The 23,182-nt window shown below is 33.0% G+C and overlaps 1 pseudogene; it reads right to left on the bottom strand.

Moving 5' to 3' along the window:
- Positions 1-2,582: 2,582 nt before the first annotated feature.
- On the bottom strand, positions 2,583-5,760 carry LOC127562275 (glyceraldehyde-3-phosphate dehydrogenase-like; annotated as a pseudogene).
- Between the last annotated feature and the right edge of the window lie 17,422 nt (positions 5,761-23,182).

Raw genomic sequence — 23,182 nt, 5'->3', positions numbered from 1 at the left:
CCCTCTACCCCTTCCCCTAGATGGCAAGCAGTCCTATATATGTTAAATATGTTGCAGTATATCCTAGATACAATATATGTTTGCAGAACTGAACAGTACTCTTGTTGCACAGAGCGAATTGGATTCAGAAGGTAGAAATAACCAGGAAGAAAAACAAAAATGCAAATAGTTTACATTCATTTCCCAGTGTTCTTTCTTTGTGTGTAGCTGCTTCTGTTCATCATTGATCAATTGAAACTGAGTTAAATCTCTTTGTCAAAGAAATCCACTTCCATTCAGAATACATCTTCATACAGTATCGTTGTTGAGGTATATAATGATCTCCTGGTTCTGCTCATTTCACTTAGCATCAGTTCATGTAAGTCTCTCCAAGCCTCTCTGTATTCATCCTGCTGGTCATTTCTTACAGAACAATAATATTCCATAACATTCATATACCACAATTTACCCAGCCATTCTCCAATTGATGGGCATCCATTCATTTTCCAGTTTCTAGCTACTACAAACAGGGCTGCCACAAACATTTTGGCACATACAGGTCCCTTTCCCTTCTTTAGTATCTCTTTGGGATATAAGCCCAGTAGTAGCACTGCTGGATCAAAGGATATGCACAGTTTGATAACTTTTGGAGCATAATTCCAGATTGCTCTCCAGAATAGTTGGATTCGTTCACAACTCCACCAACAATGCATCAGTGTCCCAGTTTTCCCACATCCCCTCCAACATTCATCATTATTTTTTCCTGTCATTTTAGCCAATCTGACAGGTGTGTAGTGGTATCTCAGAGTTGTCTTAATTTGCATTTCTCTGATCAATAGTGGATTTGGAACACTCTTTCATATGAGTGGTAATAGTTTCAATTTCATCATCTGAAAATTGTCTGTTCATATCCTTTGACCATTTATCTATTGGAGAATGAGAGCATCCAAATTCTTAAAGAAAAAGTTAAATGAATTACTAGAAGAAACAGACAATAAAATTATAATAATGAGAAATCTCAAATTTCAAATTCCTTCTCTCAGAACAAGATCAATAAGAAAAATGTTAAGGGGATAAATAGAGTCTTACAAAAATTAGATATACTTGATTTCTGTAAATAATTCAATGGAAATAAAAATTAAGCTCAGCTGGATATGAAACATTCACAAAAATGACCATGTATTGGGCATGAAAATTTCACAAATGAAGAAAAGTGTCAATATTAAATATACCCTTTTTAGACAACATCGCAATAAAAATTACATCCAATAAAGTGGATTGGAAATAGATTGAAAATTCATTGAAAAATACTTTAATCCTAAAAAAATGAGTAATTTAAAGAATGTCAAGGAAATAATTTTCTTTAAATATTAAGCATTTAAAAAGCATTTATTAATAGATTGTTTTTCCTGAGGTAATTGAGATTAAGTGACTTGCCTAGGGTCACAGAGCTAGAAAGTATTAAGTCTCTGAGTCCAGATTTGAACTCAGGTCCTCCTGATTTCAGGGTTGGTGCTCTATCCACGGTGTTACCTAGCTGTCCCATTGATAGAATTATTAGTAGAGATAAAAATGCCAAATTAATCTGGAAAAAGAAATAGTCAAGAATATCCAACAAATCAATTTAAAAAATATGAAATCAGGCAACCTTGAATATCAGATTTCAAACTAAATTACAAAATGGTAATTATACAAATATTCTTCTAATGCTAAGAAATACATTAGGAAATAAAATTGATTAGGTACAGTAGTAAATTACCATAATAATTGCTGAATGCAAAGGTTTAAGCTTGAGGGAATAAGAATTTACTATTTGACTAAAAAAAGTTTAGAACATTGGAAAGAAATTTGACAGAAACTAGGAATGGAAAAATATTTTACCCTATATACCAAGATAAAGTCAAAACAGACACATGATGTAGCTCTAAAAGGTAATATCATGAGTAAATTATGGGAATATGGAAAACTTTCCTGTTAGATATGTAGATAAGGAAAGAGTTTTTGACCAAACAAGAAATAGAGAGCATCATGTGATAGAAAATAGATAATTATGATTACATGAAATTAAAAAAAGTTTTTAGTCCAGACAAAACCAATTCTGTCAAAATTAGAAGGAAAGAAGGAAACCATAAAATATTTTTATAATAAGTTTATATAATAAAGGTCTTATTTCTCAAATATATATTAATTAGAGATAATTCCTTTCCCCCATAAAGTTAGGGGGGGGGGTATGAGTCATTTTCTAATTTAAAATACTTAACAAATATGGACAGACAGTATTCAGATGGGGGGAAAAATCTATCAATAGACATAAAAATTCTAAACCATTTGATTTGAAGAATGCAAATTAAAATATCTCTGAGATACCATCTCAATTCTATTGAACAGATTATATTTTTTGCACTGAATATGGAGACTTTATTGATGGTACATAATATAGATGTATCCTCTAGGCTTTTCCCTTTACTGCAGAGGTGGTTTTGGGACAAGGATGTGAATGGGGCATGGGATCCTCAGTATAGGAACATAGATTAGGGATGTGGATTTCCCAGTGATGGAACTCCTTTTTTATGGCTGGAGATGAAGATTCATGGCTTCCTATTTTACTCCTTAGAGACCACGTAGACCATAAGGTCCAACACACAGCTGATATAATCATATTTATTCTCATACCAAGAAGTGAGCTTGAGAAAATGGTCATTGAGGGTGATTTCAGTGCCAAGATCAAAGGTAGAATTATGGGTGTTGTTGTTAAAGTCACAGGATACAACCTGGTCCTCTGTGTGATCCAAGATACTCTTCAAGGGTTCATTTGCTACTTGATTCAACACTTTCTTGATATCTTCATGTTTGGCAGGTTTCTCCAGGAAGCAGGTCAGATCCACAATGGATACACTGAGTATAGGAACACAGAACGCCTTGCCTGTGAGTTTTCCATTCAGTTCAGGAAAGTCTTGCCTATAGCCTTAGCAGTGCCAGTGGAGATGCTGTTTTGCGCAGTACCATGTCCATCATGCAACAGCTTGCCAGAGGGGTCATCTACTGTCTTCTGGCATGAATTGTACTCATGGGTCCTTTCAAAATGCCAAAGTTGCCATGAATGACCTTGGCTAAGGGGGCCAAGTAGTTTTTAGGGCAGGAGGTATTGCTGACAATCTTAAGGGAATTATATTTCTTATGGTTCACTCCCATTAGGAACATTGGGGTATCAGCAGAAGGGGCAGCAATTATTACCTACTTAGTTCTATCCTTTAAGTGAGTTCCAGTCTTTTTCAAGATGGTAAAGACACCAGTGGACTTTACAAAATACTTGTCTTTAGGATCTCCTCGTTTAATATTAATCCCAATCCTGTGAGATGGTAATGGCTTTCCCATTGATTACCAGCTTTTCATTCTCAGCCTTGACAGTGCCCTTGAACTTGCCAAGGGTGAAATCATATTGAAACACATAAAACAGGTAGTTGAGGTGAACGAAAGGTCATTGATGGCCACAATCTCTTCTCCACCTGAGTGGAATGCAGTCTGGTCACCAACCACCCAACACAATCAAATCCATTGACTGATCTTTACCATCTTGTTTCAGGGATGTTATTAAAGCAATGGATCCTGGCACCAAGCTTGAAGAAGAGCTGAGAGACTATCAAATTAATTATTATGACAGGAAATACAAAGGAAAAATAATGAAGAGGATGTGGAAAAAAATAGGTACAATAATATAACCTTTTGGTGTGCTCTTGAACTGTTCCAATCATTCTGAATAACTATTTGGAACCATGACACAAAAAGACAAAATAAAAATGGAAAAGACTTATTTATACAAAAAACATGGGGCAAGTCACCTAATCCAGATTACTTCAAAAAAAAAAAAAAAAAAAAGAAAGAAAGAAGAGGAAAGATATGTTATATGCACCTATTCTTGTAATACATGCAGAGGGTACATGATACAGTAGATTTAAATTTGACTTGAGAATTTGGATTCAGATTTCTCATCTGCCACATACTGGATTATCCTGCACAAATTCTTTAATCTCTTAGTGCTTCAGGCCATTCTTTAAAATAATTATCAAAAAAAAATGTATGGGGAAAGGCTTTCTTCTGTCAGGAATTCTCTATAAAAATACAAACAGTTTCAGTCCTTATCTGTATCTTGTCTCTGAGGGCACTTAACAAGATGCTCTAATAATAGCAAATATGTATTCAATATTTGTAATATGAACAAATTGAATAAGCAAATGCTTCAATAGGGATTTTTTTTTTACCAAACAATGTTAGTGACTAAACTGAACCTTAAAGCAGACCCTTAAGTTGAAATTCTTCATAATGAATCCATGATAAAGATAAGGAAATGAATGAAAGAATGAATAATGCATTAAGTGCTGGGGATACAAATAGAAAGGATCTTATTTCTGATGGGATAGATAACACATAAGAAAGATTTCAGCTGCAAGTCAGGAAAAAAAAGTCACCTTGTCCTTAAGCATATAATACTAATGTCAGTGGTAATACTTTTTGATGTCATTTCCATTGACAAAATCATATTCAAATATTGAATTTTTTCATACTGGGGTGGAAGTATCACTATTCCAAATATTTTTAGCTTTAGAATCCCGAACTGTTTCCAACAGGGTTCAAAAGAAGATAGTGGTCAAGGTGTTGGTGGTAGTTTGATCTGCCTGATCTACACTTTTCCTGTCTCTCCATCAATACAGTTTCTGGCTCCAGAGAGGTGATTTGTTAGAACTGTGAACCGGTAGTTGTGGGGATGACTGATGCCTTCTTCACAAAATTTCTATCTGTAGATAATAGCTCTGATCTCTGGACTGGAAGTATATATACATCTATATATACATCTATACATACATACACACGTGTGCGTGTGTGTGTGTGTGTGTGTGTGTGTGTACTAACACTATAACAATGAACAAGTCTCTCAAAGACCTCAAGAATTTCTAGAAAAATAAGACAAGTCAGATTCTTTATCTGAATTTCTGGGGGAGGATGCCATAAAGGGTCCAGCCGATAAAATCATGGCTCTGGATCAAAACTAAGCAAAAATACAGAACAATGTCTTCCATTTACCAGTCCATATTACTGAAATCACCTTGATATCTCTGTTCATGTAGAATAATTAAATCTTTAACAATATTTCCTAATTATTTAATAAAATTTTAATGACTTTCCTTTATTATTCTAAATTCATTAAGACTTCCCTCTTCCTGAAAGTATCCAGAACTTCATTTGCTTTGCTTTTTCATCTATTCACATTGTATCAAATGATAATAGTGAACCCTTTTTAGAAAAGAAAGTAATTGTATTTTATTTTTTAAAAATATTGTATCATTTAAAATTATAATGCATATAGTTATAATAGATTATACATAATATTATTCATATAATTACACATGTGATAAATTATTAATATCAAATACATAATTTTAGTGATTCATTCATCCTGGCAGCCTGAAATCTCGCTAGCTTTAATATTCTATTTGATAATATAACTAAATCAAAGATTTAGTACCATTTTGAAAAAAAATGTCATTTCAACTCACATAATTGAGACATTGTGTCATTTTTATTGGTACAGCAGTCTATGCTCTAAAACAAGTGACTGTTGTTGAACTTAGAAATTCCACTTTGGAAGTGTAAAGAGTCAGATTTGCTTCCAATTCCACATGTGTTAGAACATTGTGATAATTCCAAACATATGGTGCAGTTCTTCAATGTGGTGTTGTCATTTGAAGATTGAAGTAAATCCTAGCAACTTCCATCTTTCACCATATGACCATTTCAACAGCAGGACTTTCTGAAAATATATAAAGTGGGGCACAGAAAAGGAAGACATTCAGAGTTACTTGAGGAAAAACTTGTCAGATAAAAGAGAATGATGTATTAAATGAGCCTTCAAGCTTGAATCTATGGAAACTAAAGTACACACATAATAAGGAAGATTCCTGTTATATTTTTCTATGTAAGCTGCTCTTTTAGAACTTGCTTATGGGTAAGAGGAATTTGTTTATCAGTGACAAATAGGAATTTCTATTTAAAAGCTTATGTACAGGAATAAGTAAATTCCAGCCCTTACCCATCATTCCCACTAGTTTCGCGTCTTTAATGGTCACCAACATCTCAACTTGTATATCCTGTCATGACCTGATATTTCATTGGCCTTTCCTTCTCTCTAAACATTGTTTAGAAAATATTCTACTAGTTATTTGCTCTATATAGAAGTAAAGTGCTCCTTGAAGCCCACAAAATATTGGTGATAGTTTCCATAAATAAGTCTATTTTATATAATTGTGCCAGCTATAGCAATTGCCTTGGATTTTGTCACTGCTATATCATTTGTTCTGATTAAAATTGTGTTTACAATTCCAAAAATCCCCTAGATCATTTTCAGAGCAATTTCTAACAATGTCGCTTCCCTCTTATTATTGCTAAGTTAATTTTTCTACCTTACCATGATATCTGGCATATTTTTTTACTATTGAATTTCATCTTGTTACAATCAACCCAGGATTCTAGTCAGCTAAGATAAATAAGATCCTAATTGTGTCATCTTCCATACTAACTTTGCTTCTCAGTTTTGTGTCATCCTCAAATCTGATGAGCATACTGTTTATGCTACTAACCAAGCAAAGAGTATTTCTTTGTAGATCTACAATCCTAATAATGAAGTGGACTAGTTTTTTAGGGCTCCTGGTATAGGAACTAAAAATATAATGAGTTTTAGGTTTTGGGGTTCTCTTTTATAGGGAACCAAATGAAGAAGATGAAGAATGTGTTAAGAACCAAATGATTTAGGGAACCAAAATGAGATTAGGGTTTCTGTGACAGGTTTGGGGTTCAGGGAACCAAATGGAGAGGTTTGGCTCTCCTACACCCCTTGGGATTCAGCACAAGGGTAGGGAGTTTTGGGGAACCCCCTTTTGGTGGAACAGAAATTCTATGTAAAGGAATTTATAAATCTGAAAACCTAGATTGATAAAAGAGGTTTATTATGGGGAGTGGGAAGGTTAGAAATCCTGACAGAGAGGCATAAAGTCTGGTTAGGGAAATAGGTGAGGATAAAGAGAGGATAGCACTAGAAGAGAATTATTCTACTGGGCAGAGGCCCTTGGCATAGCAAGCATGGCATAGAAGGGCATGTCCGGAACTTCTGCAAAGAGAGGATTTTAGATTGACTCTTTTATAATAAGAGCTTTGGCTACAAACTGAAGGGAGCTCATAGGTGGAATCCCAAATTGGCTCATCTACAAGCTGGGTTTTAGCTTAAACTGGAATTTGAATAGAATTGAATGTTTCTTTAATTCAATAGGGTTGGAATTCTTTTGCTCAGGACTGAATCAACTCCATCTAGATAACAGAATGAAATGGTTGTCTTGTTTCCCTGGAGCAGAGTCCCTCACTGAGTCAGAGTTGAAGGGGATTTTTTCCTTCAAGGAGTTTTGGAGTCCCTTCTTCACTAACATTGAATAAATATGTTCTGAATGTATTTAATTTCATTCATTTCTAGTCTACATCTCTCCATCCTCCTCTGAAAAATACCATCAAATATTTTAACAAAATTTTCACTAAAATTTAGTTAAACAATAAACAGCATTCTTCTTTTCTATCACCTTAATAATACTATCAAAAATGTAGTAAGATTCATCTGTCTGGACCACTTTTTTTTTTTTTTTTTTAAATGAAACCATGATCGAGTCTGTAACAAATGCATTCCTTTACAGATATTTCCCAACCATCTCTTTAAAGATTTGTTCTTGTAATTTCCCCCAGATTTGAAGTCAAGTCCACTGGAATATAGACATTTATTTTCCATTTAAAAATTGGGAACAATATTTGCCCTTTTTGAATTTTGTATAATTCTTGCTCTACACTGGAACATCTTGGTTTTCCATAATATTTCAAATATCACTGACAGTATGCCTTTGCAAAAAAGAGCTGTAAGTTCTTTCTGTAATCCACAATATAGTTTTACTGAACTAGGTGACTTGACTGCATTAAGCATAGCTAGGTTCTATTTTACTTATCATGACTAGCAACCCATTATTAAGTTTTTGTTCCATCATTTCCAGAGTGAAAGTAATTCTCCTTGGGCAAAGAGATTTAAAATAGAGAAGTTTTTTTTCCCTATTATCAGTTACTCTTTTGCCCAATCTAAACAAACTTGTCTTTGTCTCTCAGTCTCTCTCTTCCTCTCTGTCTTGCTTCCTCTTTCTCTCTTTCTCCCTTCTCTCTCTCCCTTTCTGTCTTTCTCTGTGTCTGTCTCTGACTCTCTGTCTCTGTTTCTTTATCTCATCTCTCTCTCTGTCTCTCTATATCTGACTATCTCTGTCTCTGTCTTTTTTGTCTCTGACTTTTTCTGTCTTTGTGTCTGTCTCTTTCTCTGTATGTCTCTGTGTTTCTCTTTTTTCTTCTGTAGAACTAAATTCAAAATAAAACTTCCCCTTATCATTTCTTCCTCTGCTTTTTGAAGGATGAAATTGTCACTTAAACAAATGATGGAAATATTAACCCCTCTTTTTTTTTCCCAGAGAGAACAAGAGAGACCATTAAGACAGACAGACAGAGATATAGAAAGACAGAGCTTCAGCAGATGTCTGGATAACTAAAGTCCCTATTGCTACTGTGCTAAACATCTGAGAAAACCTTATAATCAATTTCCCTACCCTTATCTATTTTTTTTTCTTTCTGCCTTGGTAATCTTTTGCCAGTGATTTTGCATTAACAAAATCACTCTATTGCTACCTATATTGATATTAATCTGAATGAATAGTTTTTGTCAGACTTCACCATTCTTGTTCCTGAATTTTTCCTAAAGTATAATTTCTTAACATACAATTCTATACCATCCTTTCCTTTTTCTATTCTATACCATCCTTTTAACCTATTCTGTAGCTTTTGAATAATATACAGTCATCTAGAACTATAATCATGAGTTTCATCCTTTGAAGTCTCAGTGATGACTCTGATATCAGTTATATTTGTTTATATATGTATATATATGTAGAAATTATATAATATGTAGAATCTTACTACCTTGTGACCCCAATAAATCACTATATGCAAATTCCAATTATATAATATGTAGAAATCCTAGGGATATTGGGGTCACTAGGTAGTAAGATGGAAAAAGTGCCAAACCCTCAGTTCAAAGCTGGTCCTAAGACATTTAGTAGTCGGGTGATCCAGGGCAAGCTATTTAAATTTGTTTGCCTCAGTTACCTAATTTGTAAAATCATCTGGAAAAGTAAATGGAAAACCACTCGGGTATTTTTGCAAAGAAAACTGCCAAAGAGGTCATGAAAAAAATCAGACATAACTGAAAAAAATTATGAAGAAAACCCCAGGAATTTGAGGATATGGTGATTTTTTTTAAGTCTCTTTTTTCTTGAATTTTGATCACCTATGAACTTTTGGGTATATTGTAATGCTGGAGAAACTGAGGCAAGATAGAGATTAGGGAGTATTTAATAATTTATTAAATGGGAGAGCTTTGCTGGGACCAAATGGATCCATGGTTTGGTCCCAGGGCTGAATGAGACCATCGTCTCCAAGAATCCAGCAAACAACGAGAGTTCTCAATGTATACACATGGCTCAGACTCAGGGGGTAGACTGAGGCAGGAACAGGACTCTGATAGGGTGAGGTGAGCCACCAGAGATGAGATGACATAATAGGGGATGGCACCCTGGGGATGGGGAGAGGCATAAGATGGTATCTGACATTCCAAGTACTTGGGATAGGGAGAGACATTCTGATATTCTAAAACATAAGATATTTTATCCTTATCAAATATTCTAATAAAGAGAGATGGGAAGTTTTACAGGACTGAGCTTTGAGAAGCAGAGAAACTGAGTCAGAAGTGGGTCAGGATAATTATGGAAACTGAGAACTGTGGCATAACAATATCAGCTATTATTTTTTTATGGTGTTCAATTATTCTCTAAGGCATTTAACTTATAGGTTAATGCATAGGCTAGATTTTCTTCATTCTTTTTTAGTTCAAAGTTCTTTTTAATAGATTTGCAACATATTCATCAAATCCATAGTGCCATGATTTGTTAAAATATTCTCTCACACACCTGAAGAGACTTACATGAACTGACGCTAAGTGAAGTGAGTAGAATCAAGAGAACACTGTACACAGCAAGAGCAGATTATACAATGATCAATTCTGACTAACTCACAAATTTTATCAACTTTATACATTAATGGCCAAATTGGGTATATGGGTATTCAAATGAGGTCTAGAACTTATAATTTGCCAACTTGCCAAACCATTTTCAGTGTTGCTCATCTACCTTTGGTTTCTACCTGTCACTCTGTATTCATCCAAGTCTCTAAAAACCTGTAACATTTGCAGTAGCCACAACCAATAAACTCTGCAGGTGGGACAAACTAGATTGAGAGTGACTGACATGCTATAAGCATGCTTGTGTGTTAGTGGGGCATTAAGACTTTCCTTTGTTGGAATGGATAGATAAGAATAATTTATTCCATTGACCATCAAGGTGGCTGAAGCAGTATTATGGAGTGCTTAGAGTTTAGTCAGACATTTAAGATGCCAAGGTCATCTACCAAATCAAGTGTCATTACCTATAATCATGACTTTTGTCTTTTCACTGGACTTTGATGACTCTGGAAGAGAGAGTGAGCCTGACAATTTTGTGCAAATCTGTCTCACTTATATTCAGTTCACACACTAGTCAAACAAAAGCCAGTGCTGTCACTAGTCCTCTTCAAAAATAAAGGAGAAACAAAAGTGTCAAGGTGTGTCATTGTACTTTGCTCCCTCTTACTAACCTTAGCACTGTCCATGGCACATACTGTTTAGAAGTGTTTGTTTCTTTTCTTCCTTGATTTATTATGTCAACTACCTTATCTTTTTTTATTTTATTTTATTTTCTCTGGGTTCTACCTTCTAAATCTTCTTTATCATTTTTGCATTTTTCTCAATTTATTGAATTATCTTCATTTACAACCTGGAAGTAAAATCCAGACTGGTATCTGGATCTGATCTTTTGTTTTTTTTTTGTTAGTTTTTTAAAATTTTCCTCAATTGGGGGGGGGGGGGGAGGGAAGTAAAATTTCTCCTCTTCAAATTTAACTATGGATACTTCATTCAGTATAATCACAAATATTGTTTTCTTCTTATTCTGCTTAATTTATTCTCTGTGCTCCCACAGAAGCTAGAAGTAAATAATTCATAGGATCTTGTATTATAGATTTGGAACTGGACAATACCACAAAGGTCATCGAATCTGACCTCCTTGTTTTTTAGAAAGGAAGCTGAGTTTCAGAAAGATTAAATGATTTGCTCAAGTCATATAGGTAAATATTTTAGGTAGAATTGAACTCGGGTTTCCTGACTCAGAGTGTTATGCTCTATCCACTATGCCAACTAAATAAATCAGTACAATGATATTTTTATGATCTCTTTCTTTTCTTTAAATATAAGGATCTTTCATATCATATTTATACATCTGTGGCTCCACATGAACTGCCTTTCTGTACAAAATATTAGAAGCTGTTCATGGAAACAAAAGGCAAAAGAAAAATCTAGTTAGAATTTTTCAGATGAATCTGACAATGAGAAGTTGTAGACATTTGAGCTAATGAAAGGGGCAGTTATTAGTTTATTGAGACACCAAGATCAAATATTGAGAAACAAAAGTCAACATATAAGAAGGCAAAACAAGACCCTTAGCACTTTGGAAGCCTACTTCTCTTACTTACTACCTTACATCTCTATTTCACCTTTAATGAAATAAAATATGTTATTATTTGTTGTTTATGTATTGCCTCTAGGATTATAAAGATTATTTACTCTTATGTTCTATAGATTTAAATATTCAGTGGTCCTTAAACTATTAGAAAGTCCAAATGTTCAGAAAGAACAATATAACCTAAGAAAAAGACCTCTATTTATAAGTAAAATAAAAAATGTTGGCTGAGAAATAGACTTTTAATTGAATTATCAAGAACAGGTTGATAACATGAATTTTCCTAAATTCCTTTCCAAAAGCAATAGTACGAAATAGTTTGATTTGATTCCAGTAGCACTTTTACTGACTAATTTTTAATTCAAAACTTAGCAAGTCCTTGTTGCCAAATTGGCTCATAAACGTAATCAAATTTCTATATGGATAATTATCTCCTTCATATAAGCTATGTCATACAAGTAAACAGATTGAAATTTTCTGTTTAGTTAAAATTATCAATAAAGACAGATTACACATTGTAATTATAACATCTAAATCAATACAGATTTTGATAAACTTCTTACAGAGACAAAGGGCCCATTAAATAATTTTTGTTTTGTAGGAACTAGAAAGGTATGCTTGGGAGGGCAGGAATTGGTGAATGAGGGAGTGAGAAATGGTATAATTCATGTTTCTTTGGGAAATTTTTGGTATTATATTTCTTTGCCCTGATCAGAACCATCCTATTATTTTGAAGCTTAGTTGTTTCAGCCAAATAATATTGATTTTTAAATCAATATGAAGAAATGGACATTGTTGAAAGAAAAGCATTCAAAGTTCTTTGCCTGTGTCCACCTTAACTAAGGGGAACAAAAAACAATTTATAGAGCAAGAGAGTTATCTTGTTCCTTTTTAGCAAATCTGAGTCAGACTGGGGTTATAGAGGTACTTAATGAATAACAGATGTATAGGAAAATGAAAAGAGAAGGAAGGTGGTTCTGAATAATGCATTAGTGAAACCAAAGGAAACTGGAAATTTTTTCCTTTGCTTTTTGTACAGCTTCAAAAAACATGTGTTTTTTTCTTTATCCTGAAAGATAAAATTTAGACCCTGCCATGGTAACATTTGCTCAGACAATAAACATTTAATGGCATTTAAACATAGAAAAGTCATGGGAAAAAAAGAGATAGTGCTCCTATTAAAAAATAAGCTTTTATTGAGAAAAGATTTCATGGTTATATTTGAACTTTTGGCTAGAATGTTTTGGGGATATTTTCAATTCATAAGGAATCCCTCTAGACTCTTAAATTACAATTTTTTCTCTTAAAATTACTTCCCAAGGGAAGGGAAATCCTCACATAAAATAGTTGGATCAAGTGTTTCCCCAGATACATTTTCATATCTGGTCCCTTGATTTATACCCAGTATTGACCCTGAATCCAAGCAGATCTTAAATGAAAGTGGTAGGTACTTTTTCTGTTCATTTTCAGCAATAATTCAGTGAAATAGAAAGGAAGCATTAATCAATTGAAGAAAATAATCTTTAATGTAATGATTAGCTGTCTCTAGCTTTTATTCAGCACTTAAATTCTCACACTGCTTGCTGATCGTTAGCTACTACATACAGCTTTACTTGTCAATCATGACAGTATTTGTAATTTTTGTCAACTGATTTCTTGTTAACACAGTTCTGAGGGGCTTAAAAAAAAAAAAAAAACTGGATCAAAGCCCTTCTATGTGTATCCTCATTAGTTCAAAAGTGGAAAGAATTCATTTTCAGTTGCATAAACCAATGACAAAGCTATGATCAAGGAAATCATTCATTTGCATTAGGAGAAAGATAGTCTGCCTATGCAAAACTGATCAAATCACACAGAGGATTGAAACTATTTGTGTACTAATAGATATATTAATGTAAGTTTTGGGGAGGAGGGAGCACTTTCAGGAGTTTATGTTTAAAGTTGTTTTGAGAAGAAAATGTATGGCAATGGTTACTCTTCAAAAAGCTATAAAAATTCAGAATTAAGAGAAGCATGAAAACGGCTCATTTTTATATACTCATTATGTCTTAGGGCAGGGTTTTCATCACAATTCCACTAATGCTACTATTTTCCTCTCTCTCTAAAAAAATCTTATGTGACTCATTATGAATTCAGGTAAGAATGATTACTTCTTAGATGATAAATGATTAGAATCAAGAGCTAAGTCCTTAATGATGGTTGGAAAAAGATGATATGGTTTTTGATCTAATCCTCAGCAAAAACATACACAGGAGAAAGGAAAAAAAAGACTAGAATAAAAAAACAATAATGGGAAAGGGGAAGATAAAAAAAGAGAGGAAGAAGAAAATTATCAAAAGATGAAGAAAGAATATAAATGAATATAAGAAGAAAACAGTAGGAAAAATATGAAGGGAAAATATAATAAATAATAAAACAGAGAAAGAAGAGAAAGGTGATAAAGATGATGAAGAAGAAAGAAAGGATAGATAAACCTTAATTTTATTGGCTTTATAAAAAAAAATCTATGTTAATAAGTTTGACTGGGTAGTAATGGAAGTGATTATGTTGAACATCCAGGAATGGTCTTGGGAAGAAAGGAATTTTTTTCATTAGTAATAGTTATAGTTGTCGTTTCAGGTCATTTTATTGTAATTGTCCAGCTAAGTTTATTTCAAAGATAAAGCCCCCATCCCCAAAGAGCATCTCCTTAAAGATCTGCAAATATTTATTGAATATGTGCTTAGGGATTCAAATATGAATTGAATGAATTTGATGAATAAGAATACAACATACTCGACAATTCCAAAAAGTTTAAAATCTAATATGGTTGAAAGTTATTAATGTAACATATATTTATTTAATGCTAATCATATCCAAGGTTATATGCTAAACACTGGGGATACAAAGAAAGGAACAAATAGTCCCTATTCTTAAGCCCGTTGAAGGAGACAGCATTTAGATAGTCAATAGGTACATGGAAGGTAAACTGAGAAGGAATAGTATTAGTCACTAGCGGAATCAAGAAAATTCTTGTAAAAAAGATGGGATTTGAATTTTCAGGCAAATCAGAGATTCTTAGAAGCAGAGATTATATAAAATGTTGTTCCAGAAAGACAGAAAGAGTATTAGGCATGAAGAATCACAAGTTGCCAGTATATGTATATCATCGAGTAATTGGAGAAAAATAACCAACATAGGAAAGGGACAGATTTTGAAGATGTTTAAGTAGCAAAGAAACTTATATTTAATCCCAAACTTCTCCAGTGGAAGGAATTGATAGAGTTTGTTCAATAAGACAATAACATGGTCAGAATTATAATTTAGGAAAATTACTTCAGAAACTATTGAAGAATTAATTGGATTGAGGAGAGACTTGGGGCAACAGTTTGGGTTTAGAGTAACAAAGAATGAATGAAGATGATAACTATTTCTTTGGAGAGAAGAAGATGCACATGAAAGTTATTGTAAAAGAAAAAACAAGATCTGGCAATTGATTGTATGTGGGGTAAGAGAGAGTGAAAAGTTAGAGAATAGAAATGAGGTTACCAAACTGGTTGAATGGAAGTATGGTAGTGCTTAAAAGAATAGAGAAGTTTGGGAACATGGAAGGTCTTTATTTATTTGTTTATTTATTTTCAAAACACATGCATAGTTTTCAATATTCAACCTTACAAAACCTTGTGGTCCAAAGCCTTTCTCTTTCCCTTCCCCCTATCCCTCACCAAGACAATAAGCAATCCAATATATGTTAAATGTGTGCAATTCTTCCACACATATTTATACAGTTATCATGCTGCACAAGAAAAATCAGACCATAAAGGAAAAAAATGAGAAAGAAAATAAAAAACAATCAAATAACAAAAAAGGTGAAAATACTATGTTGTGATCCACTCAATTCCCACAGTCTTCCCTCTGGATGCAGATGGCTCTCTCCATCAGAAGTCTTTTGGAATTGGCCTGAATCACAGGGTTTAAAAGAGTCCATCAGTATTGATCATAGCATAATCTTCTTGCCTTTTACAATGATCTCCTGGTTCTGTTCATTTCACTTAACATTAGTTCATGTAAGTCTCTCCAGGACTTTCTGTATATATCCTGCTGATTGTTTCTTATAAACCAATAATATCCCATAACATTATTCATATAACATTCAGCCATTCTCCAACTACCTCATTCTTCATTACTTACTCTAATTTTTAAAATTTATTTTTCTTCTCTTATTGCTAAAGCTAATATTTCTAATATAATATTGAATAGGGTGATAGTGGGCAATCTTGTTTAACCCCTATCTTATTGGTAATGCTTATATTTTGTTTTCATTACATATGATGCTTGCTTATAATTTTAAATAGATGCTGCTGATAATTTTAAGGAAAATTCTATTCTTATGCTCTCTAGTGTTTTTAATAGAAGTGAGTGTTGGGTTTTATCAGATGCTTTTTCTGCATCTTTGAGATAATTATATGATTTCTGTTAGTTTGGTTATTATTAGTTATAATAATAATTTCCTAATAGCAAACCAGCCCTGCATTCCTGGCATAAATCCTACTTGGTCATGGTGTATTATTCTAGTGTTAACTTTCTGTGATCTCTTTGTTAATATTTTATTTGATATTCTTGCTTCAATATTCATTAGATAAATTGGTTTATAATTTTCTTTTTCTCTTCTGAACCTATTTGTTTAGGTATCAGTACCATATCTCTGTAATAAAAAGAATTTGGTAGGACTCCTTCTTTCACTATTTTTGCAAATAGTTTGCATACTATTGGAATTAATTGTTCTTTAAATGTTTGATAGAATTCACTTGTAAATCTAAATGGCACTGAAGATTTTTTCTTAGGGAGTTGATTAATAGTTTGCTCATTTTCTTTTTCTAAAATGGTATTATTTAAGTAATTTATTTCCTCTTGTTAATTTGGGCAATCTACATTTTTGTAAGTACCCATCCATTTCATTTAGATTATCAGATTTATTGGCATACAGTTGGGTAAAATAGCTCCAATTTTTGCTCTAATTTTCTCTTCATTGGTGGAAAGTTAACCCTTTACATTTCTGATACTAGCAATTTGATTTTCTTCTTTCCTTTATTCAAATTAATTAAAACTTTATTTATTTTGTTCTTTTTTCATAAAACCAACTCTTAGTTTTGCTTATTAGCTCAATAGTTTTCTTACTTTCAATTTTATTCATCTCCCCTTTAAAATTCAGAATTTCAAGTTTGGTCTTTAATTGAGAACTCTTAATTTATTCTTTTTCTAGTTTTTTTTTTTTTTTAGTTGTATGCCCAATTTATTGATCTTTTTTTTTTTTTCTCTATTTTATTCAAGTAAGCATCTAAAGATATAAAACTTTCCCAAGAACTGCTTTGGCTGCATCTCAGAAATTTTGGTATGCTATCTCATCATTGATATTCTCTTAGAAGAAATTATCAATTGTGTCTATGCCTCATTGTTTCACTCATGCAGGATCAGATTATTTAGTTTCCAATAGTTTTTGGTCTTTTTTCCCCTGGCTTTCTATTATATATAATTCTTTTTGAATCATGATCTGAAAATTCTGGCTGTGATTTGTTGTTTTAAGCCCTTATTGTTAGGATTAGATTATTTAGTTTCCAATTAGTTTTTGGTCTGTTTTCCTGGACCTTTATTATAAATAATTTTTTTCGTGGCCTTTTATTTCATGTAATTTTCATTGCATCATGATCTGAAAAAAAAAAAAAAAAAAAGATGCATTTGGGGGTAGTTAGATAATGCAGTGGATAGAGTACCAGTCCTGAAGTCAGGAGAGAACCTGAGTTCACAGCTGGTCTTAGACACTTAGTATTTACTTGCTGTGTGACCCTGGGAAAGTCACTTAACTCCAATAGATTCATTAAAAAAAATACATAAGAAAGAAAGGAGAAAAAAGATGCACTTACTATTTTTGTCTTTCTGCATTTGATTTTGAAGTTTTTATGCCCTAATACAAGGTCAATTTTTGTGTAGATCCCATATATCACTGAGAAAGAAATGTATTTCTTTCTATCCTCATTCAGTTTTCTCCAAAAGTCTATTCATGCTTCACTTTTCTAAAATTATATTTACTTTCTAACTTTCTTTCTTGTTTATTTTGTGGTTCAATTTATCTAATTCTGATAGTGCAATGTTAAGATGCCCTACTAGAATAGTTTTACTGTCTATTTCTTCTTGCAACTTTCTTAATTTCTTTTCTAGGAATTTGGATGCTATTACCAGAAAGTGGAAAGTTTTGTGATAAGGATAATAATAAGAAGTTGGTGCTCAGGAAAGTGTCTAATGCTGTGTAAATAAATTTGTGAGTCATCTGCTTAGAAAAGATAAATGAATTCATAGAAACTGAGATGAACACTAAGAATATAGCAAAAATATAATAGGGCCAAGGACAGAGTTTTGTGTAAAACCCCCAGTTATTGAGCAAAACAGTTGAAAATGCAGCAAAGGAGATTGAAGAGATATTAGATGGTTAAGGAAACTAAAAGAGAGATGAATCATGAATATCTAGAAAGTATAAACAGGAGGAAAATATAATTGATCTACAGTAATAATTGCTACAGAGAGATCTAGAAAGCAAGAGAATAAGAACATTTCATTAGATTTGATAATAAAGAGATTAAAATGTAAATAAATATTTGCTAGAAACCATGTATAAAAGACTCTCCTATACCTTAGTGCCTACGGGCACCCCACCCTCTCAAGAAGAAAACAACAAGTGATAAGAATGTGGACTTTTACAACTATGGACTTTCCAGACAGGAAACAAAGAGCCAAGAAGAACGTGACTACCTGTGCGTAAACTCTGACACGGTTAGCTAAAACCTTATTGTGAACAAACAATATGTCCTAAATTCCTGAGACAAGATAATGTGTGTCCCAGGAAATTGGCCATATCTGCCCAGGAACTAGATAACGAGTATGCCCCAGGATGTCAGCCACCCCTGTGGTCTGACATTCTTCTCTTTACATTGCAACCCCCCACCCAGAAAACGCAGGCAGTCAAATCATATATAACTAAGATCCTTTTCGTTAAATAAATGAGACCTTGCGCCACCTCAACTCGTCTCCCTCCTCATTTCTAACCCCATTCCTTTACAGGCATTAGCCTTACAGGCATTGTCCACCTTGAGACCCACATGTAGGTGACCTGCTGGATGGGTCAAATATTGGAAATACATAAGGAATTGAAATATAGGAGGGATCACAATAAATACAAAGAAGTGTAATCAAATTGCTTTGACAAATTATATGAGGAACAAACTTTTACATGTGAAGAGTTCATGGATATAATAGAATATAAGTAGAGTCTTGGAAGAAGGAAGGAGCTTATAAAGCATATAAACAAAAGGAAAAATATGAGCAAAGACAATGACATGCATGAGACTAATACTCATTAGTATTAATGAGGATAATAGTTAATGCTTGAATTTGGCACCTAAAAATTCTCCTAGTGGTGGAATTGGTAACTAAAAGGGACTTTTGGAAATAGTAGCAAAAGAATAAAGTCTTAATAGGAGTGTGGAATAAATCGTTGTCCTATCAAGATCATCACAGTTTTAATATATGGCAGGGAGTAATAGCTATTGTCAACTGTTAACTTTCAAAATTCTTTTTTCTTTTTTTGGGGGGGGGAGGAGAGGAAGGAGTTGTTGTTTCTCTTTGTTTTATATTTGTTCTTTGTTGTTGTTTTTCTTCTTGTCTTATTGGCAAATTTTGCCTAGAAGGACATTAAAAAAAAATGTTACACTTTTTTTTTCCTTTTTTGAGAAGGAAATTCCAAAGGAACAATAGGAAAATATAAAATTACAAGAAGAAATCGGTGGATAAAAATGAAATCAATACTAGATTAAGAGGCATGCTATAACTTGTGTCTGGGGACCATCTAAATCTGTGTTCCCAAATCTTTAAGGGTATTTGTGTTTATCATTTTAATAGTGACTAAGGGAATCCTTATTTCATCCTCTGTTTTGATATGCTGCCAAATTATAAATGCCACTGTATATGTCTTCATCTGCCAGTAAGGCTGTAAGCTCACACATGTTAAGATTTTCAATGTTGATTTCAGAGTATGAATATTGTGGTCATTAGTAGATCAAAGAAAAAAGTACAGCAACCCCTTCTAGGTTCTAGATTAAACATTCTACAAGACCTATTAGGTTTCTTCCAGATCAAAGTTCTATAATTCAATAAACCTATTTCTCATGGCTCTATTTCCAAATATAAAGAACACATGCTTTTTCTGTTCAACCTAAATCCCCCACCTAGAAATGGTCCCATAAAGCATATGATTCATAAACTATGGAAATTATTCTTCTAGTGATTCTGTAGTTGTGAATGGTAAAAACTACCATCGATGAAAAGAAGTTTTTGAATTGTAGCATAAGGAAGAAATGTTCACACAGAAGGATTGGATGTTCCAGAGAAGAAATAGAGAGAACAACTAGGAAGAAACCAAAAAAAAAAAAAAAAAAGGATTCAATGTCTATAAAATTACTGAGGGAAAAAAATACATACATACATATACACATATTTGTATATAGGTGTTTGCATGTGTATGTATATGTATAGTATGTTTGTGTATATCCAAAGTTGTAATAGTACACTTCAAATCTTTTCATAAATGCAATTTCTACAATAGGAACTTAAACCTCTGCACCATATTTTCTAATAAATATCTATATTGCACTAAGATCATCCCAAGAAAAGAGAAGCATAAACTGAAAATCTTCATCAAAATATTCTTCTCAATCTGCCTCATACTCATAAGTGAAACACTGAGTATTCATAACTATTGATTTGTAGTCAATCTGATTGAAAATGGTTATTAAAGTAGCAATTTTCTCTTCTCCTTGTCCCTTTTGAATGTTGATAGCCGTAAGACTATTACACTGCATTTTTCTTGAAGTTAGTGATTTCTTAAGCAATGAGGCTTTATCTTGTCTAGTATATCTATGATTTTATTTGGAAACCATAGCATCATAGAATATTGAAGACTGAAAGAAAATTACTCCAAGTTTAATGTCATTTGGTATACCTCCCTCCTATATTTTACTTTTAAAAAATCTATCTCCAGGATAGTAAGCAAGCAACTACAAAAGGAAAAATAATCTTCTGACTCTAAAATCCAATCTCCTTACCATTATACAACACTAGCTCTTTTTTTTTATCAAAATTGCTATCAATATGACATGTATGTATAAGCACATAAAAGCTTTCTTTGTAGCATCCTCCTTTCAGCTAGTGCATTTTATCACATTTCAATCAATCATTTAACAAGGACTAGAGTGCCATGAAGAGTGCTATGTGAGGACAAAAATGAAATAGTTATTATCCAAAAAAAATCTTGCACTTTCTTAGGGGAGCTAACATGTGTGCATATGATTATGTACAAAGTATATCTACAATATTTGAAATGCAATTTGGAAAGAAAGTCATCATTATGATTCAGAATGGTACAGATTCTTTCTGCAAAAGTTCATTTGTTCCTAGAGGCAGCTAAGTGATGCAGTGCTGGATCTGTTGGCTACCCCCATCATTTGGTGCCTGATACAGGAAAAGTCTGATTGTTCCCCATTACCTCCACAACCTCATATTTCTCATCTGCAAAATGAGTAAGAAAAATAGTGTAAGTTCTGGACCTGGAGGTCAAAAGACCTGAGTTGGAATCTTGCCTCATACAATTAATAGCCCTGTAATCCTGATTAAGTCATTTTGGTGAAATCCTGAGTAGTCAGGTAAGCATTGATAGAGAAAGCCTGAATCATTGTAAACAAACTGCCCTAATAGGATCATCCAGCCTTAAGCAAGCCTTTAGTTCAAAAGTGGAATTTGGATTACAGTACTACCCCAGACAGAGATTTTTCTTGTAACTCTATCTTTATTATATTATATTATATCATATTATATTATATTATATTTCAATCAAAAAGCCAAATTATAATGTCAAACTGTCAAGATTATATTTCTCTTATAAAAGATCTGTTCAAGCTGTAGATCGTTCCTAAAATCCTTTTTTAGGGTTAGCCCGCCATGGTGGATTCTTGTCTTGGAGTATCTTTCTCCTTGTTATAGCTAAAAGTTTTAGGGTGCTCAATCCCTTTCATCATTAACTCCACTTGCCACACTTTAATAGTATCTCTGCTGGGGAACTTTTCCTCCTCTTTGTTAATTGCTAGACCCTATATGGGTTTAAGTAACTCTTAGCACCATGATAAAATCTTTTCTCCTTGAATTGGAGGAAATTTAAGCCTGTAAATTCTTTTGAGACAACTCATGACAATGACCCATAACCCCAATATTCTTTGGGATTTCATACCTATGCCTCATCATTAGGTGGCTCACCCCATCATTTTGGTAGCCTGGTACAGGAAAAGCTTGATTGTATCTGATTACCTCAACAATTTCATCTCAGTCTTCCTTAGATTTCTCATCTGCAAAATGAACAAAACAATATAATATTTTCCTAGTATTGTTATAAAAAGCAAATGAAATAACATTTTTATAGTGTCTACTATTTAGCAAGTAATGAGTAAATGCTAGTTTCATCCTTTCCTAAACTTGTTGGGTTTTTGTTCTAGAAATTTTTGAAAAACTCAGGCAAGGAGGGGGTGGAGGGAGGGAGGGGGAAAATCGGAACAGAAGTGAGTGCAAGGTATAATGCTGTAAAAAATTACCCTGGCATGGGTTATGTCAATAAAAAGTTATTAAAAAAAAAAGAAAAGGAAAAAAAAGACTCAGACAAAAAAGTAAAATATCTAAAAGCCAATTTGGAATTTGGATTCCTGGTCTTCATCACCTAGCAAGGAACAATTCTGTGCATTTTTATATAATTTAAAGTAATGTGGGCTTTCCCACAAAATCTAAGTTATTTATTTCCTTTTAATTTTTATCTTAAAACATTTTCTTAACGTTTCCCCAGGATCTTGAGGATGATTTTACTCATTGTATCATCTGTAGAAAACGTGATATACATAATATATAATATACATATGTGTATACAGATAAATATTTATATGTATGAATGTATATATACATGCATGTATGCATATATACATGTATATATATAAAACTCCACACATTCTATCACTCTTTTTATTTCTAATAGATTACTAAACACTAAATCCTTTCCTCCCTTTCAGTTTCAACACAAACAGAATATATAATCCAAGTCAACAAAGGTAGATGAAAGCAATCTTTTTTTCAGATAATTTTGCCTAAGACATCACATATGTCTGAAGTTATCATACATTTTATAAGAGCAAGATAGTCAGCGAGGTTAGCACTATTATTGAGAATCCAATAACAAGGTTATAGCTGCTTCTTCAGCATCTATATGGTATCACTTTAAGCTCCTAAGAGAAAAACTTGGAAGTAGCAATATTCTAGACATAAAGGATAGTCAATGCAAAAACAGAGAGATGGAAAATAAAGTCTCACTTGTCAGGAGCAGCACATAGCCCAGGTTGACTTGATTAAGATAT

The sequence above is a fragment of the Antechinus flavipes genome, chromosome 1, assembly GCF_016432865.1.
Source record: "Antechinus flavipes isolate AdamAnt ecotype Samford, QLD, Australia chromosome 1, AdamAnt_v2, whole genome shotgun sequence".
Classification (NCBI taxonomy): Eukaryota; Metazoa; Chordata; class Mammalia; order Dasyuromorphia; family Dasyuridae; genus Antechinus; species Antechinus flavipes.
Note: the sequence above shows the minus strand (reverse complement) of the source record. Positions and strands in the feature narration are given on the sequence as shown.